Source organism: Macaca nemestrina, assembly GCF_043159975.1.
Source record: "Macaca nemestrina isolate mMacNem1 chromosome 4 unlocalized genomic scaffold, mMacNem.hap1 SUPER_4_unloc_9, whole genome shotgun sequence".
NCBI lineage: Eukaryota > Metazoa > Chordata > Mammalia > Primates > Cercopithecidae > Macaca > Macaca nemestrina.
The window spans coordinates 95,359-115,340 of record NW_027257563.1 but is presented as its reverse complement, the minus strand read 5'-3'; the positions used below and the strand labels follow the sequence as shown (position 1 = coordinate 115,340).

Here is a 19,982-nt window from a genome sequence, read left to right as displayed (position 1 = left end):
CACACCCAGGTCTGCGCATGCTGCCCTGCTCTGCCCATGTGGGGACCACCTCTCTTTCTTGAGGAATCAGCTGGCGATCATCATCTTGTGGAGGGCTGCCCTGACTTCCAACTCTCTCCAGCAAAGGCAGAATCCATCCTCGGTACTTCCCCAAAACTCAGACCAAGTATGAAGATGGCGCAGATGCTAGCTGTGCCTGGGATGCCATGGGCAGGGTCCCCAGATACTCTGCACATGGCCCGGGGCACCGCCTGAACACAGCAAGTGCTGAAGAAATAAAACTGACATGCGCTGACCTCTGATAGGGCCTCCTTCACCATCCACATCTGTCTCTCCTCTGGACAGTAAAATCCATAAGACACGGAGGGCTTGTCTCACTCATCTTCAAACTCCCAGGGTCACCCTGGCAGGTAAAGGGGACTCAAATGTCTTCTGAAGGAAGCGGCTCGTTAGCTGCCGAGTTAAAGGGCCTCTGAAATTCAGAGCTCTGCATAGGAGTCCAGCACACTTTATTATGAATGACTCCAACCACGGCAGAAGTGGCCGTGGAACCAGTGCTGACCAATACAGGGTTTGTTCACTGCTTCTCAGTTCATTATCACAACTCATGCTCACAGAGCAGCCGCGCACAGATCCTCAGACGTCTACACAGAGTGGGACGATGGCGCCAAGTCACGTGAATGTCCTGTTGCAGACTGGGAGACACCGGTCAGACACGGAGCAAGGCAGAGCACAGACCTCACGTTAAATCGGCTCCTTGTAAACAGCACTCCCGGCCAGGCCCTTTCCTATCTGCACAGCTTCTACAAATTCAACTCTCCCACCTGACACCTAAGAATACTGCACACCCCCATGTGAACCCCCCATTTACCTCCCAAAATGACCCGGCATGGCCGAGTACAAAAAATTTCAACATAAGGGAACTGGAGGGCATGTGGGGCTCTCTCGAGTCCCTGCTGCCTCCTGATGGGAAGGCCCAATGCTTCACACCCCTAGTGAAGGGCGGGTCTCTTCGGCCCCCCAGCTTTGACCTGGAGCTTAAATCAGCATTAACTAAATTTCATTTTCCAGGACCAACTTCAAAGGCCTGCAAAGCCAGAGAAGAGAGAGGAGATGGAACACGCCCTCAACCTCAGACCTGCTGCAAGCACGCACTTCTCAGATGCGTCCCAAGGTGCACAGCGTGTCCGTTGCCTGTTTCACATCCACCGACCTGCAGGTCTTCTATGTGGCATCAGCCTCCTGGGCACTGGAAACAAGAGGAATAATGGCAAGTCCCCTCTGCAGCAAAGGTGAGGCAAAGGGACCCAACGCAATGGAACTGGCCTTTTTCCGACAGTCTCAAAACAGAAGGAAAATACTGTACAGCCAACTTCCCCTCACGCAGGTTTATTTACCTGTGACTCAGAGGCCATGACAGACAACTTCAGGTTCTTACCGATTCCTATTTTCCCCATCCAGGAAGCCTTTGTTTTTAATATCATACGAACTTGCCATTTTGTAGGCCAAAAACAGCAAATATTGGCAGTTTCCTACAGTTCAACCGAATAAAATATGATCATGGCCTTTTGTGAAACCATGAAGGAAAGGTGGATATCTCAATATGTGTTTCCAGACTGGCTTTGTTCCTGAAGCACTAACTCTGTTCACTCAGGATTTTAGACACTGAAGAATAAACATCAATATCCCACCAAGAAAACCAAAAAAATGAAATAATTTTGCATCCACCTTGGAGCCTTTTCAGGACAAGGCAGGACACAAATTTTTAAAAAGCTGCAGTTGTCCCTCTGTATACACAGGGACATGGATTCCAGAACACCCCCCGAGTTTACCCAAATCTACGTATCCACAGGACTCCGTGACCACCCTATGGAACCGCATGTAGGAAACGTCGGCCCTCCACAAAGCCAGGTTTTTTCAGTAAGGGTTTGGTTGGAAAATATTTAACATAAGTGATCCTTCGAAGCTCAAAACCTATGTTGTTCAGGGTCAGCTGCATTTACTACTTGTGTCATATCTGAGGCCTGAAAGCCATCATTCTCGATACCTTAACGTGATGGTTAACAAACTAACTGTTCTGATTAGAAAGAGGAAAAAGCTTATTTTTAAGCTGACAATGAGAGTGGATGCACTACGGTGAACAGAGAACAGACCTAAGCAAGCACCAAGGTCGGGGTGACTGTCTGTGCTCAGACCCACGAGGGCCTGTTCCTCCATCTCCCTCTGCTGAAAGGGATAACTGCTTCTCCCCCATGACTAAAGGGCCTTTTTTAAATATTCACACGAGAAGTGCTATGAAAAGCTGAAAGGTCACAGATAACATTTTTAAAAATAAGCACTAACGTAAGCATTTAACAAGCCCATTATGATTTAAAAAGAAAAAAAATGGTATTAAGTTCTTGGGTGTGGTAGCTCATGGCCGTAATCCCAGAACTTTGGGTGGCCGAGGTGGGTGCATCACCTGAGGTCAAGAGTTTAAGACTAGCCTGGCCAACATGGTGAAACCCCGTCTCTAACGAAAATACGAAAATTAGCCAGGCATGGTGGCAGACGCTTGTAGCCCCAGTTACTTGGGAGGCTGAGGGAGGAGAATCACGAACCCGGGAGGGAGAGTTTGCAATGAGCCAAGATCATGCCATTGCACTTCAGCCTGGGCGTTGAGTGTGAAACTCCATCCCAAAAAGAAAAAAAAAGTATCAAGTTTTCCTTCCAATGAACCTATCATTCAGCCACCGAGGTATACTATAGCTAGTTATTCAGCCATGAGATACACCACAGGAGATACAGGCGAGCAGGACACAGTTCTTCCCTGAAAGAAGGCTGCACCCTCGACAGAAGGGAGGCACACACTCCGAATGGAATCGGCATAGGGAACAGATGCTGCTGCAGGTGGAACTGGCTGCACAGAGCACCCGCTCAAGTGTCTGAGAAACAAGGAGCCGTTGGTGCCATCACCTTCCATACCTGAGCTGGGGCAGTGGGGAGCCTGTCATCACCACCACCACCACCCGGGACAAAGAGCCCCAGAACCACACAACGAGCTTACAAACTCACCGAGACGATGACCGAGCAATGTGCGTGGAGTGATGCGAACACGCAGACTTCAGGGCCACGCGCGGCGTTGGTTTTGTGCATCAACCTGAGCGTGCCCGGGGTGCCCAGATGGCTGGTTCTGCATTATTTCTGTGTGATATGCATGTTTGCCTCTGGACTGAGTGGAGACCCATCCTCGCCGGTGTGGGGGGCACCACCCTATCCACCCAGGGCCCAAGTAAAACAGCAAGGCGGGGAAAACTGGGTTCACTCCACCTGTGTGGCTGATGGGCCGGTGACATCTGTCTTCTGCCGCCCATGCTCCTGGGTCTCAGCTCCTCAGACCCGGGTGGGATCTGCACCCTCCGCTTCTCAAGTCTTCAAGCCACACCCTCCCAGGACTCTAGCTTGCAGGCTGTGGGTCCTGGGGCTTCTTGGACTCTGTAGCCCCTGCAGCAAGCCTCCCCCTGGAGACACACGCACACCTGGCTGGCTGTCTCTCTGGAGAGCCCTGACTAAAAGCCGCCCCATAAGTGGTCTTCAGGGTTTCTTTCTAGCCCTAAGATCCCAGCGCCCCTCCTACAATTCTAGGCGGAAAGGTGAACGGAGACCAATGGACAGAGGTGTGTGCGAGGACACGCCAGGCAACCACACTGGGCAGGAGGGCACTAATGCTCACTAAGCAAAGAATCAATGTTGCTTGCCACAAAAATGAGAACAGTAAAGATTTCTTCAAACAGAAATGAGTTTGTTTCATGATTTGCTCTTAATACATAAGAAAGCATAAAAGTAGGCCTATTAACAATTACGTAAGTCTTTAGAGGCCCTTGAACTACTTCTGTCCCTTTGTGTTTTTATAAAAAATAAGCCTGAGGTTAAAGAGAATAACATCACTGGCCACAGCTGGGGCCACGCGAGGACACAGCTTGGGCCACGTGAGGACACAGCTTATACCCCTGAGGTCCCTGGATGCCCCGAGTCCTTTCCTTGCTATTTATGGCAATGTGGGAGAAACCAGGAGGTCTGAGCATGGACCTGACCGTGCTCCCAGGGGCCGAGGAAAGCACCCATCTGTTCAGTCTTCCCTCCACCCCGCCGTTCCCTCCTACCCAGACTCTTGGGCTGACGCGGCTCATGCACTCAGCAGCGCCATCATTCAACGTTTAGCTTCGCATCACGAGGGCCTCTTCTGGCCTCCTCTGACCACTCCTGAACCTGCAGTCAGCACTAGTTTGCAGGACACGCGTGGACAAAGTTGATGGATCACGGCCTCCAACGAGGAAGGTGCCCAGGCAAGGAGTCGGAGAGCCGGGGATGGAGCAGCACTCACCCAGGGAGGCGAAGGCCAACAGCGGCCACCACCGAGGACCTCCCTTCCCACCCTGAGGGCAGCTCACCCAGGGAAGCGAAGCCGACACTGGCCACCACTGAGGGCCTCAAGGGCTCTCCCCACCCCGAAGGCGGCTGCGATCACATTTCCCATCGCACCAAGAGACCCCTGTATTGAGCACAAACCTTTTCAACCTTCGAATCAATAAGGAATCACAACACAGACATTCCCCCAATCCAAATGGCCAGCCCACAAAACAGACACGCAATCATACACGTTTCCTGTGGGAAAATCAGTCAGTCCCTGGGGCCTCACGCCAGGGGTGGGGGAGCATCATGGGGAGATGCCCCAGCCCCAGCCTGGCTCTTCCCTCTACAGCTCCTTTCCCGCCTCTTCCCCCCGCCCCCGCTAGCCTCAGAGGCTCCTCCCTCAAATTCTTTCCCCTTGATGAAGTCATTTATGCCCAAAATACAAGGCAAAGTCATGGGGGCTCAAGAGAAAATCCATACCGTGGCCCACGTTTTAGATTCTCATAAGTTTGAGAATAACCAAGCAAGAATCTTTGGCATCTGAATGTGGTCTGAATGCATCTGAGCACACTGCCTGTCACTGGCCCGGAGTGGATCATGGGTGTCTCGGACATCTTCGCAACTCTACACCAATTATTTTGAAACACACTAGCAGAATAGAACCATGTGAATAGCTGCTTCTCAGTTAAAAGTAGGAAAAGACTCCAAAAGCTGCCCTCAAGGAACATCCTTCCCATGAGGAGTTTCTGCATCGGGCCCTTCAGGCACAGGCAAGGCCCCTGGGCCCAACTCCCTCATCCCTGCGTCATAAAGCAGCAAAGATGGTGGGGAATAAAGCAAGTGAAGGAGTCAGTCCCGCACAAAACGGGCTCCAGAAGCCACAGCCACTCTCCCAGTGTGGGAGCCAAGTTCAGAGACCTGGAAACACCAGCGTTCCCAGGGAGGAGGGCAGAACAATGCCATTTCTCCCTAGTTTAGGGAGACACCACTCCACGTCCTCTGGCCTTAATAGAAGAGACTTCACATAAATGATTTCAATGACTCCACCACACACAGAAAGTGGGCTAACGCACCCATTTAAATGCCTGGCAAAAACACATTAAATGAACACACAGATAAGCAAGGTTCTCCTGTTATCCACGAAATATTCAGAAACAAATCCAACAAGCAATCTCTTTGCAATCAAAAGACCAATTCAGAGGTGCAGATTAAAAAATAAACGTACAACTGAACCCTTAATACACCAAGAACCAAATTCCACGGAACTGTTATCACATCACCACCTCCCAGCTGAAGGAAACAGCACTGGCCACTGACCAGCTGTTCACTCGTGGGTCAGTGAATGAAAGGCAGTGCTGTCCAGGACAACGATGAGATGTTAACCTGAAAAGGGCAAAATTGCAGAGGCTGGAGGGACCTTCCAGGTAACCCGGCCCCCTCAGTGGACAGAGGACCCCCGTGGGGCCACAGAGCCCAGAGCTCCAGTGTGTTCGGGGCAAGCACTCAACTGCAACCCTGATGATGTCCGAACGCCTTCTGCCCTTCTGCGTCTCTGCCCCAATAACAGGGAATCCCTGAATGCTAAGGACATATAACGCATTTTACAATACATGTAGATTTTTAGCAAATTAAAGATAAACAGTGACAAACTTTGAGAATTAACCAAAATGTAGTTCAGTGAATGCCCAAACTCAAAGCTAGTCTCCAAGACGTGATAAGCTGTGTGTGGTGGTTAACGCCTGTAAATCCCAGCAGTTGGGGTGGCTGAGGCAGGAGAATCACTTGAGCCTAGAAGGTTGGGGTTGCAGTGAGCTGTCATTGTACTACTGCACCCAGCCTGAGAAACAGAGTGAGACTGTCAAAAACAAACAAACAAAAACAAATTAAAGGAGTTCAAATGAACTCGCCCATACCCTTTAAATTTTCATTTGGGTACATGGGGTGATCTAGTTCCTTTTTCCCTTGCAATACATGAATTAAATATAATCTAACAATTAAATGGGAAAATTTAATTATTTTCCAATTTCATTATTCCCTATCTCAGGGAAAAAGTTAAAATTATTCCCTATTTCAGGGAAAAAGCTAAAAATCATTTTAAAACTTCCTTCCACAAAACAGTATACTCAGTCATCTCTATCTGCTTGATCATGTGGAATTCAGCTTCACATGTCTGCAATACAGTTTTTGTTAAACAGCGTTTATGTAGACAGGCAAGAGAAAGAAACACTTGGTCTATGTAGAAGCAGCAGAAGACATGTTTTAACAGAAAAGGGAGAAGATACCACCGTGTGAATCTGGAAATTCTGTCCTCATCTTGTCCACACACACAGAAAACACCCAAACAGGTGCCTAGTGTCCAACAGGAGCACAGAAAGGACAGGGATCCCTCCAGTTGTTTAATGACCAGCCCCACTTGTCACCGCCACATAACAAAATCCGCATGGCAACTTCAGCACGTTTCATTCACGATTCCACGGAAATCAGGCTGAAGAACATACAGATGTTTTGCCCACATTTAAAAATCCAAGTGTGGGACTCATAGAAATAAAATACACTATGGGTTCACTTAACTTTTCCAAATTTTTACTTGGAGAAACCTATAAAGTTCTTGTCAGTTACATCCTTAAGTTTTCCAATAATTTTTAAATGCAAAGGTCGGGCAAGACTTGTAAAGAGGTACTCACATACGGCCCGGTGCGGTGGCTCACATCTATAATCCTAGCACTTTGGGAGGCCGAGGTGGGCAGATCACGAGGTCAGGAAACCGAGACCATCCTGGCTAACACGGTGAAACCCCGTCTCTACTAAAAATACAAACAATTAGCCAGGCATGGTGGCGGGTGCCTGTAGTCCCAGCTACGCTGGAGGCTGAGGTTGGAGAATTGCATGAACCTGGGAGGCGGAGCTTGCAGTGAGATCGCACCACCGCACTCCAGCCTGGGTGACAGAGGGAAACTGTCTCAAAAAAAACAAAGGAGGTACACACATACATGCTACGTTCTTCTCTCAAAGAGACGGGCCCTTTTTTAAGATTCCAGAAGTAAATGTGGTTGTCACCCTGCTTTTGAGAGGATGGGCTGTGTTTTAATCATGAACACACTTTCCTCCATGCACCAAGGATGCACCATGGGGGCAGTGCTACCGCCGCCTCCCCGCTGGAGGCATTCGTTAGCAGGGCAGGCAGTGCCTCGTGCTGGTGGGCATCCAGCAGTAAGGGGGTCTTGCACTTCACTCCCTGGGCCCAGCCCCAGACAGAGGGGAAAGAGACACCTGTATCGTAACTCATGTATATTTATAGACACACAGAGACTCTGCAGTGCAAGGTGCAGAACTAGAAGGAATCATGGAAATAAGAGGGAAGACATTTGGTTATGACTGGCAGAGCCACCTCAAGCCTCAGCATTTCCTGCCGGAGCCCTCACTGACCAGACTCCTCCAGGGTCACTGCCACTGCCTTCCCCAGCTCATGACAGGGCAGACAGTGACAGAGCCTCAGAACAAACTCCCACTCCTTCCTCACCAGCCCAGGGGACGAGCTGTTCATGAGTGTCCCAAAGCCTGAATGCGGGAACACAGAGGTGACTGAGCAGAAAGTGGGACAGCCACAATGGCCGCGGGTGTGCAGATATTGCAGGGCACCCCAGCAGCCCTTTCCATCTTAAAGAGGACGGCCACGGGTGTGCGGATGCTCCCGCGTGACCCAGCCGTCCTTTCCACCTTATAGGGGAACGGCCACGGGTGTGCGGATATTCCCGGGTGCCCCAGAGCCCTTTTCACTTTAAGGAGATTTTCACAGTCTCATATCAGTCTCCAAACTATTCAGTGAGGTTGGAGGAGTATCACTGTGGACCAACACTGATTGGCACCAAGTAAGGGCAATTTTATAACCATGTCTCAACCATGAAACAATCAGGTCTTTGGCCATCTGATCTAAGCTTTTTCCATAACAAAGTTGGATAATTAAGTTGAACTTTGGTTTTCCAAAGCTTGTTACAGAAACCACATCTTCCTAGGTGTGGCTCTGTGGTGTCGCGTGCACACATCAGTAGCCAGGCTTGCCAAGACTCACGGCACATTACACGTTCACCTGAGAAGGCTGCTCAATCACTGAGGGCTCTGGCGTGCTCTGAAATGAATTTGCCACTTCAGCCTACACTCTACTCCCTTGTTTGGTTAAAGAAACCCAAAAAGCAGAATTTGTTTTGGCCAATCGCCTGCTGACTCAACTGCAGAGGTTTTCATTAGAGTACTTTCATTGCATCATAGAAAGCAAAGTCATATAGATCAACTCATTATTACCACTCCAAAGGTTTAGTAAATCTCCAGATAATCAGGCAAACATTTTAAGAAGCTACATTAAGGTTTACAATACTCAAAATTTAAAACTACATCCGGCCGGGCGCGGTGGCTCAAGCCTGTAATCCCAGCACTTTGGGAGGCCGAGACGGGCGCATCACGAGGTCAGGAGATCGAGACCATCCTGGCTAACCCGGTGAAACCCCGTCTCTACTAAAAAAAATACAAAAAAAAAACTAGCCGGGCGAGGTGGCGGGTGCCTGTAATCCCAGCTACTCGGGAGGCTGAAGCAGGAGAATGGCGTAAACCCGGGAGGCGGAGCTTGCAGTGAGCTGAGATCCGGCCACTGCACTCCAGCCTGGGCGACAGAGCAAGACTCTGTCTCAAAAAAAAAAAAAAAAAAAAAAAAAAAAAAAAAAAAAAACTACATCCATACTTGAAAAAGCCACCATTCCCATTTTAGATGGCCAAATGCATATGAGAAAGAAAGAAACGTGCTGAGCGCATTTTTTGGGTAACCTTATGGAGAAACTGCCACTTTAAAAATGGCTCTAGTTCCTGGCTCCAGATGGGTGTGGTGGGTTGCCTCACTCAATTTCAACTCCACCTGAAGCTGGGACACTAGAAATCCATTCCCAGACTCCAGGGCACAAGAATTCCCACTTCTGGAAACAGCCTGGAATGCAGACCTGTAGCAGAGAATTCTTTCCTGCCCACCCTAACCGTCCTCTGTGGAAGGCAACAGTCAAAGACAAGTCCACCCCCCAGGCGCAACTGCACCACGAAGAACCATTTCAAGGTGGAAGGCGATTGATTAGTGGGAACAGGCACTTTAGCTAATCACTTATAAGGCAGAGATGGGGGGTTTGAAGGCCTGTGTCTGGCCTTGTCCTCGGTAAATGGTCATCCGCAAGTCAGCCTAAGCCACATAGGAAGGGGCTTCTTGCAGTAAAAGTGGGGGCGCAGTTGTGGGGAGGGGGAATGTCTTAACCACCACTGTTTTACAGGATCACAGGGCTCAGGAAATGTTCAGTATTATCACACACCAAGGTTTTTACAGTCTGAAGAAAACTACAGTCCTAAGGTGTCAGTTCTCAAAGCCTTAAGTTCCTCCTGCTAAGATTCCCAGAGGGTCTCGACTTCTTGCACTGAACCCCAACTTGCACAGGCTCCTGCGTCTTCCTCCTGCAGCAAATGCACATGAGAAGGCTGTGGCTCTGCTGCAGTAATGATGCCATGCAGCTCTAACACCGTGGCAGAGTAATGGCTTTGGCCTGAATGTCCCCAAAACCTCATGCTGAAACCATCTCCGATGGGATACATTAAGAGGTGGGACCTTTGGGAGGTCCTGCTCTCAGGACTGGGGTTGGTGTCCTTGTTGGGAGGTGGAGGTGCCCTCCTGCTCCTCCACCATGTGAGTCCCAACGAGATGCCTGCTGACACGCAAGAACCTGTGAGATGCTGCCGTCTGTATGCCACAGGCCCTGGGACACCAGATGTGTAGGTGCCTTGACCTTGGACTGCCTTGACCTTGGACTTTCCAGCCTCCAGAGCTGTGAGCAATAAATGTCTGTTTACAAATCACCCAATCGACAGCAGCCGGACAGAGAGACAGTAATGTTACAACATGAGTCACTTTCTCAGTGGGCCAGAGGCCTCCCCATGAGCCACCACCGTAAAGCAAGAACTCCCTGGAGGATGCAAAGGGGTTCACAAGGAATTCTACCCAGCACCAGGGTGTCTGTCCTTTCTCGTAGGAAGATAGCTGAGCCATGGCAGGAAACTACGGGGTGGGTGGGGCTAGACAGTAATGTGTCACCTGCTCATCTAAGCCTCAGTCTCCTGCCTCTCATCATGACAGCGGGGGTAACCCCCTCACCTGAGCTGTTGGGGGAGGTAAGATTGCTGGGTGATTAACAATTGTTAGTTCCACAGAAATTAGGCAAAGAATCCACCCCTACGTCTTATAAAACCAAACCAGCCCAGGAATTCCACATCACTACTAATTTGCATGGGAAAATGCTGGATTCTCATAAGTTCTGGCATGTCATTTGTATTGATAAAGTTTGCAGAGTTGTCACATACTAAGTATGTAAAACAGGAAAATAAATCATGCAATTTGGAGGTTGAAGCAGGAGAATCAATTGAGTACAGGCGGCGGAGGTTGCAGTGAGCCGAGGCCGAGCCACTGTACTCTAGTCTGGGTGACAGAACGAGACTCGATCTTAAAAAAAAAAAAAAAAAAAAAAAAAATTGCTGCTTCATGCTAGTAAAGTGGGCAGATTCTACATGCCAACTCTTATTCAAAGGTCACCTAACACTGACTCAGGAACTCTGGCCCTGATGTGCTTGAAGTTTTAATGCTAACAGTGTTAAAGACCACTCCCCCAGGAGCTCTGAACAAGTACTCCAGGTATACGCTGAACAAGACCACACACTCTCTGACCGAAATCTAACTTCACAGACCCAAACTACAGAACCACAGAAGACACTGCTTCTGTCCAACTTTGTGTTCTGCCACCGTTTGTGTCCGTTATTTCCTACAAACCATCTCATTAGAATTTAGGGCACACAAAAGGCCGATACAACAGGGTTACTTTTCAAAGGTTTGGAGGTGAAGAACAGATACAATGCATTAACTTCCTATGGCTGCTGCAACAAATTACCACAAATGCAAACCTCCTCTCAGCCCTGGAAGTCAGGAGTCCCAGGGCTGAAGTCAAGGGGTCAGTAGGTTGTGTTCCTGCCTGGAGTCTCCCAATTCATAGAGGCCGCCATGCAGCTTGGCTCACAGCCCCACACCCCTCTGACCACTGCCCCGGCCTCAGCCCTGCACCCCTCCAGCCACTGCCCCACCCTTGGCCCATGCCCCTCCGGCCCCTACGCCACCCCCGCCCTCAGCCCCACAGCCCTCTGGCCTCTATCTCATCCTCAGGTGTCCTCCTCTGAGGCAGACCCTCGTACTCCCTCTCATCAATGCACATGTGAGGACGCTAGACCCCACCTGGACAACCCAGGGTCCTCCCCCATCTCACTGTCCGTTACAGTCACATCTGCAAAGCCTCTTTTGCCATGGAAACTTCATTATACTAACAATCATTTAACAAGTCCATTATAATGATGTAAAAATGGGCATTGTTTTCCTCCTAATGAACAGATCAGTCACCCATGTAACCTATAAATATTTAACTATTAAATATACAATACTGTAGGGGACAAAGATGAGGAAGACGGTTCCTCCCTGAAAGATGACTGGACCCTAGATGGAGGGATGAACATTCTGAACAGAATCAACCTAACTCAACATTTGAGTCAGAGAGGCCAAGCAGTAAGACTTTCAAAAAAGCAACCAGAAAGTATGTACCGTGCCTGTAGTTCACAGCTGAGCCTGGCGTCATGAGCATGAGTGTGTGGACATGCATACCAGACCCAAGTTTAAGATCAAATATAAGGAGCTTTCAACTGTAGTATTTAACTAGATCTTATTACAAAATAGTTTCTTGATTACAGTTTTTGTCCAAAAAGTTCTCTGCAATTAAAGAAATTAATTTTCCCCTAAAAAACACTTCGCCATCTATCATCCCATAAAAACTAAATGGGTATATTAAAGAAAAAAGACAAATGTTTGACTTCGGGAGTTTGCCTATGACTTGGATAAGAATGATTTTCTTCTGGCCAAGCAGGGAGCAGCTGGACCAGACTGGAGGGAAGGAAAAACAAATTTCCACTCTGACCTCAGTTGGGCACCAGAGTCTTCCCTGTCAGAATGTGGGTGTAGTGCTTCCCACACACCAGCCTCTGACAAAACTCAGCCCAAGGGTGTGGGAAAAGGCCGTCTACTTCTGAAAAATCTATAAAGTACAGACACATCAAAAGCTTCAGAAGACTGTAAAGTGCCAAGGAGACCACTGCACCCTTGGAGTTTACAGAAAATGGCCAGCATCACACGTGCCTGAGGTCCAGGTTCAGCTCCCAGCTGCCGCGACACTGTGAGCGCAGTCCTGGCTTCCCCTCTGATGCCGAGAGCTGGAAACTCTGCTGGCAGCACTCAGAGCTCAGAACATTCTAGATGAAAGCAACGTGTTCCTTTTAAAATGGGGAACCGGGGCAGCACAACTGAAGCTCTACGACTGTCTCAACTACTGGGTTTCGGGGTAGCATTAGGAAATCGTGAGAATCCAAACCTCAATTTCATACAGATTCCAAACTCACTGCAGGTTCCAGAGTTTCCTGAAGCATTCTTCCAATTTATCACTCAGGATTCCCTTGCCAAAGCTAATAAAGTCTAAATTCCTTACGGAAAAGCCACCATAAGCACCACCACAAATAAGATCAACTAACGCCCGCCCTTTGCACCAAACCTATAAACTGTTACTCACAGAAGACTGCGCTGGAGGCAGCTCTCAGCTGACGCCGAATCCGTGAGACTTCATTATCCCCATTTTGGATCGAGTGTGAAGACTGTCAGCAAACCAGGGCCCCAGTGTGAAGTAGAGAACAGATTCTCTGACACCTGCCTGAACATTTTCTTCCCACCTGTCTTGGATATTGAGCACCCTCAGAGCTACTGAGTCACCCACATTTGCAGGTCATTTATCCAGCCACCAGGATAACATAATTATGCGATAAAAATACCTTCTCAGGGCTTTGTCATACTCAACAAGGCAGCTCAGAAGGCTTGTGTAAGCCCAAGAAAGGGGGAAGCGTCCTCCAAATAGACAAAGACCAAGGAAAACCGTGCAGCGACTCTCTCAAGACAGCAGAAACAGAGCCCGCTGTAGCCTTTCAGGCCATGCTGGCCACAGCCCTGCGTTAGGTGGCACCATTTCCACACATGCAGCCTGCTGGGCCCATTTGAAAGGTCCCGATTGCGAGACACTCACCCCCACTTCCAGTTTCTGCAAGACCCGCTGCAGCCCCACTCCACCCCGGGGGCCGACTGTTCAAGTTTTCCCGGCGAGACCCCTCAGGGCCTGCACAGCGTCTGAGACTGGGAAGCACCAAGGATCCAGAAACGCACAAACCCGTTCTCCTCATGCTGCTTTCTGGGTTCCAAGTTGTCTTAAGAACGAGTCCTGCATAAACCCCGGGCTGGGGAGCCAGCCACAGCCCAGCAGCACCCAGCTCATGTGCTCCACCCACCCCACAGAGGACCACGGAGGCCCCAGCATGCGCTGTCCGCGGGGCAAGACACCAGAAACAGCCACAGTTCAGTGTTCTGCCACCCACCCCGCTGCCCTAATTACCTGCTGTGATCTGAATTCTCATTGGGTGGGTAGGTGATGCCACAGCTCCGCTGCCCTAATTACCTGCTGTGATCTGAAATTGCATTGGTTGGGAAGGGGATCTCACTGCTCAAGCACTCCCTGCTGCCTCCTTGCAAACAACATAAAAAATCCAAAACCTCTCTGAACGTTTACTATAACCTCAAAACAAGACCCATCACCAGACCAGGGAAGATACACACGCACATCTGACAGCTGGTGGGCGTCAGTGACCGACGCGACGGCTTCCGTGTGGCATGTGAAGCGGGAGGCCTGTCACGGTGACTCAGGCTGGGGTCTGAATAGGGGTCTTCCAAGCAACTAGGCAACCAGGACGCACACCCCAAAACCCAAGTCCCCGCACTGATGTACCTGGCAGAAATGCTGCGTGGCCATTGACACCAGTTGTGCACCAAGACCGATCTGTGTCCTGTGGCCCTCACAACGTCTGTACACGTCTGGGCCCAGCACAGGCACGCATGGCACCCTGCTCGCCTCCAGTGGGGCTCTCTCCTACCAAGGGGGATGGCCCTGAAGTCCGTTGAGATTTTCAAAGCTCTACAAAGTCGTCCTTCCTCCTGCTTGTTCAGAAGACCTAAAGCCCTGAAGACACCAGTGAGAATTGACCTAGCCTCTTAAGGCAGCTCAAACACCTAAACAGAGGAACGCTGGACCTCTCTGCCCTCGGGAGCAGCCAATAACCCACTGGGCTAAGCAGAAGGCACAGATGTCACATCCAGAAGCCAGCGGCGCTCACATTTGCATTCCAGGAGCCACCCTTGTGAGTCCCTCCAAGGCTTCCAAGTCCCACTTGATTGTTTTCATCGTATCTCTATAACATCAGAGACATTATATCTCATGGTATCTATGAGATCCTCTCTACTTTTATGAGCATATATGCTCCCTGACTTACCATGGGATGAAACTGTTCCAATAAACCCAGCGTAAGCTGAAAACATCCTAAATAGAAAGTGCATTTGACATAATAGTTTCAACTTACAATGGGTTCATTCAGAGGCAGCCCATCTCGGGCCGAACAATGCACTGAGTGTGACTAGTTCACACCATCACAAGGTTGGGAAAAAAAATCACAAACGTAACCATTGTGAGCCAGGGACCATCTGTATTGTGGTTCCTGTCTTCAGAGACAACAGAAACCTCTTCTTAGACAAGAATCACAATTTATAATCCTCAAAATATTAAACTTAGTTTAACAATCTACAGATTCAAACAAAGCCAAAGTAGGCCCACAAGACCGTTTGTGCCATTCGCTAAGACACACGACTCTGTAATAACCCTCACCACAGCCCCTCAGGGTGAGTCCCAGAGGTGGGTGAGGCTTGTAGCTACGGACACTAACAAAACCAAAATCAGAGTACGCAGGTGCAGTCAAGACATATGACTTCTCCACTAGCATATGCACAAATGTTTATCAGCAAATCTGATCTTTGCTTTAACTCCCTCTCATGACCTAAAAAGGAGTCCACCACACACACACACACACACACACACCACTTCAAAAACATAATTCGTACTTGCATTCAATTCTGGGCATTTGGAATAGACCTAATGGGGGATTAAACCTCTCCTCCAACCCATTGCTTAGTCTTCTTTGAGGATGAAGGATTTTGCATAACACAAGTCAGCATATAAAAGATCTTGTATAGAAACAGACTTTCAAGTGGTCCTCATTAGAGTGATTCAACTAATATACAAAGGACCCAACACACAGCACAATGTCTATTAGAAGAATGATTAATTTGTTCCCCTCAAAATCCTAATATCTACACAGAAAAAATACCCGATACACATTTTATCATTCTTTACCAGTATAGTCATACAAAGGAGTATCACAAAAGCGAAAGAACACATTTGGTTTGACTCACAGTTCTAAATTTAATATAAAATTGCTAAAACCACCAAGACAAACATGACTATGAAATATTTAACGATCTTCACCTAAATTCAAGTCACCATTCAACCACAAATACCTCTGCTCTCCTTACAGGAACTTTCCAAAAGTAAATTTTGGAATTGACAGGACAAATTTTTCTAGTGATAGAAATTAGGAAGAAATTGGTTGAAGGTGGTTCCTTGGCTGTCAAACTTTTTCTCAATAATATTTTGTAAAATAAAAGCATCAAACAGATCTTTACATTAACTTACAATCTATCAAGCAATACTGGAGCAAGCTTTAAATATTAGCCACATTCTGTCAGGGCTGACTAACATTAAATCAGCATCAGTCTCATGTCTTGCAGTATCCACAGCTCATCTTCTCAAAACCACTTAAGATTTCATAATTAACTCAATTAAACAATCTAAGTCATCTCCTTGATCATTGACATGAAGGGATAATTTTCCCCCAAAATAGTACCTCTTTCCTTGACATGATTTAATCTGTGGTTAGAGTATTTAACAGGATTTCTTTCCTTCTTAGAAAATAAAATATACACCTTTCCAATATGAAAAACACTAACTGATAATGCTATAGCTTAACCAGGTCAAAAGGGTTTTTTTTTTTAAAAAAAGTTAAAAAAAGAACCTAACTGCATCTTTGGACCTTATGTGAGGTAGTGTCAAGGGTCACTGGGACCCCCACTTGGTCAGTGCAGCTGGGTACCAATTAAAGACAGAAACCCAAGGGTTCACTCAAAGCCCCTTCCCAGCTCTTCATCCTAGTGGAAGCCATGGGCACAAAGGAATGCGGCATTCCACGGAGGACTTTGGGGAATGGCTGCTTGAGAACATCAAAGTGGCTCACGTCCCCCAAGTATAAAGCCAGTGACTGCTCTCAGCTTCAATGCAGTACCATCCACAGCAGCCAAGGTCTGGAATCACCTGAGTGTCCGTCAACAGGGGATGAAGGGAACGTGACCCGAACATACACAGGAGCAATACTCCACCACACAGCTGAGATCCCTGTCATCTGCGACAGGATGGATGGAGCTGGAGGATATACGTTAAGCAAATGAGCCAAGCAAAGAAATGGAGCATGTTCTCACTCATAAGCAGGAGCTGAGAGCAGATCTCATGGAGGCCAAGAGTAGGTGGTCAACAGGGCCCAGCAGAGCCCACTCATAAGCAGGATGGGCAGAGGCTCGTAACGGGGACAAACACACAGCCTAATGGGAGCACAAGACCTACTATTGATAAATCAGCAGGGGGATGGCAGTGGGTCATCTACTGTGTATTTCAAAACAGCTAGGAGAGAATAACTTGAACATTACCAGCATAAGGAAAAGAAAATATTTAAAGTGAAAGACATCCCAAGTACACAGATTTCATCAATACAGGGATGAATCAAGATATCACATGCACTCTGAAAACATGTACACATATTATGTATCAACAAAAACAAAAACCAATGACAGAACCATTTGTGAAGCATGTGCAGGAGAAGAATGGGAAGCCTGACATGGTGTGGCTGTGTGTCCCCACCCAAATCTCATGCTGAACTCTAACCCTTTGTTGGAAGTGAGCCCTGGTGGGAGTGACTCATGGGGGTGGTTTCTAATGGTTTAGCACAATCCCCCAAGTGCTGTCCTCATGGTAGTTCTGAGATCTGGTTGTTTAGAGGTGCATGGCACCTTCCCCTTCACTCTCTCTCCCCTTCCAGCCATGTGAAGACATGCCCACCTCCCCTTCACCTTCCACTCTAAGTTTCCCCAGATGTAGAAACCTGTACAGCCCACAGAACTGTATGCCGATTAAACCTTTTTTTTCCTTATTACCCAGCCTCAGGTAATTCTTTATAGCAGTGGAAGAACAGTACAGTCCTCAGGACCAGCAGTGTTTTCTTTCTCCCCAGCAGCCAACAAGGTCCCACACACTAGCTGGTTTTCCAAAGCCTTTGCCAGAATGCTGAGGCTGTTTTGGGGATACGGACTTTCCCCATCTCTGGCAAACCAGATGGGTCATCCTATTTGCCTCTTACCACCTTTCTCAGACAAACCCTACCTCTGAAACATCCTCCGCCAGGGGCCTCCTTCAGCAGCAGCAAAGCTGAGTATTCCTTGCACCTCCCTTCTTCTGAACAAGTAAACATCTTAAGCTTATTTTTCCATCTTCCCAGCTCATTGAAAAAAATATCTTATGCTTTCTATTTTCCTAACACACACACGGAAGAGAAGTGCCGTGAGGGCAGGGGCTCTTGCTTTCCCGGATCTGAGCCTGGCCCTCAAACACTAGACAAATTCATACTGACACGATATCCAGAAGCAGAAATGCAAATATCCACATGACTTCAAATACCCTAAGGATCTAACAGGCCGAGTGGCCCATGTAACTATGGTTTGTGCTGGGCCATTCAACTGGTGTCCAAATCCCTGTCCAAGTGAGCTCTTTAATTTTGGGACTTTTCAGACAGCTGTTTTTTTTGTTGTTGGTGGTGGTGGTGTTCTGTTTTGTTTTTATTAAAGGGATCTATTACAGTTACAATCAAGAATATCCCAGGCCGAGTGTGGTGGCTCATGCCTGTAATCCTAGCACTTTGGGAGGCCAAGGTGAGCGAATCAAATGAGGTCAGGAGTTCAAGACCAGCCTGGCCAACATGTTGAAACCCCATCTCTACTAATACAAAAATGAACCAGCCATGGTGGCAGGCACTTATAATCCCAGCTACTCAGGAGGCTGAGGCAGGAGAATGGCGTGAACCAGGAGGTGAGGCTGCAGTGAGCCAAGATCGCGCCACTGCATTCCAGCCTGGGCAACACAAAACTGTCTCAAAAAAATAAAAATACACCAATACGCCCAGTGAGTTCTTCACCAACATCAGATACATCAGTTTAAAGAAAAATAATATGAATGCATGTTTTTAAATTTCAGTGTTGAATTTAACCATATCTTTTAAGAAGATATGAAGATAGAAGTTCCCCAAGGATCGGGGGAGAAAAAAGCAGTTAAGAAAATGTTAAAACCTCAGGAGAAAAACAAGTATGGGGTAAGACCTCAAGGCAAAACTTTTTCCTTGCACTTTGATTTCAAAAGAACAGAGATGCCCAAAATATGAACTCTCCCATCTGCATTTTATATTCCTCTCTGTCCTTTGAAGGACTGGAGATGGGATTCCAGGTTCCAAAGTGCCCGGCCAGGGCTCACATCAGGCCAATTCCTCTACGTCCTTTGAAAGGCTGGAGATGGGATCCCAGGTTCCAAAATGCCTGGTCACGGCTCACATCAGGCGGCATCTTTCACAGCTGTTTACTCCCCTGACTGTGCTTAGAGAGCTCTGTGGCCCAATTTACACAAAAAGGTCCTAATTTACACACGTTCATCACTTTGAGCAGAGTCTCAAGAAATGAGACAAATATTGACACTCCACAGAAGCAAGTATTCTCTTCCGAAAAGTCAAGTGTGAGGTTCCCATGAGCCAGGCAGCTTGGTTACAGAAAGCACTGGCTGACTTGCTGGTTTAATGTTAAATGCATTTAAAATGTTAAGTGATCCGGCCCCCCTCCCAGTGGGTGTATACGTTGAGCTGGTTGCCGTAGTGATGCACAGACCACGTGGTTTTGCTTCAAGCAGAGGACCCCACACCCAGGAAGAGGCCAAAGGACGGCATCGAGGTCTAGGACAGTTCTAAGGAGAGCTGCAGTCTGAATGCCTCGTCTGCAAATAGTCTCTCATTTCAGAGGAAATCACTGAACAGAGTTCGTAACACGTGAATTTTAAAGATTCATATTTCTAATTTCATCCCATTAGAACTTTTGAAGAACAGATGTGCACCTGCTCCAAGTCAATGAGAGGACACTCAGTCCCTCACAGGTCCTCGGCCTCCGCCTCTCACCTAGAGAACGTCAGCTCAAGCCAATCACAGCGCAGTGCGATTTTCTATAATATGCACGCCTGCATCTGAGCTGAGATGTGAATGTCTGGAATGTGCCTGCCAGGCCCAGGAAGAACTGCAGCAGCTGTGGGGACATAAGCCGCTAAGGAATCCGATTTGGAGGGAACTCGAGGCAACTAAAACTAGTTCCACTGGTTTTTCTTAGCAAGGCTTGACCAGGCAAACTGTTATCACTGTTGCTA

The 19,982-nt window shown here is 48.1% G+C and overlaps 1 long non-coding RNA gene across 8 annotated transcripts in view; it reads right to left on the bottom strand.

Moving 5' to 3' along the window:
* LOC139361081 (uncharacterized) overlaps nucleotides 1-19,982 on the bottom strand; it is a 139,463-nt gene that overhangs the window by 111,143 nt on the left and 8,338 nt on the right. For 3 of the 8 annotated variants that reach the window (XR_011618638.1, XR_011618639.1, XR_011618637.1), the window contains exon 1: nucleotides 14,325-15,064. The exons of 1 other annotated variant lie outside the window; for it this stretch is intronic. This is a non-coding gene — a long non-coding RNA (uncharacterized lncRNA). Of the gene's footprint in view, nucleotides 1-14,324; nucleotides 15,084-19,982 lie in introns of those variants that run through there. 4 more of the 8 variants (XR_011618635.1, XR_011618640.1, XR_011618634.1 and 1 more) reach the window with 4 other exon arrangements.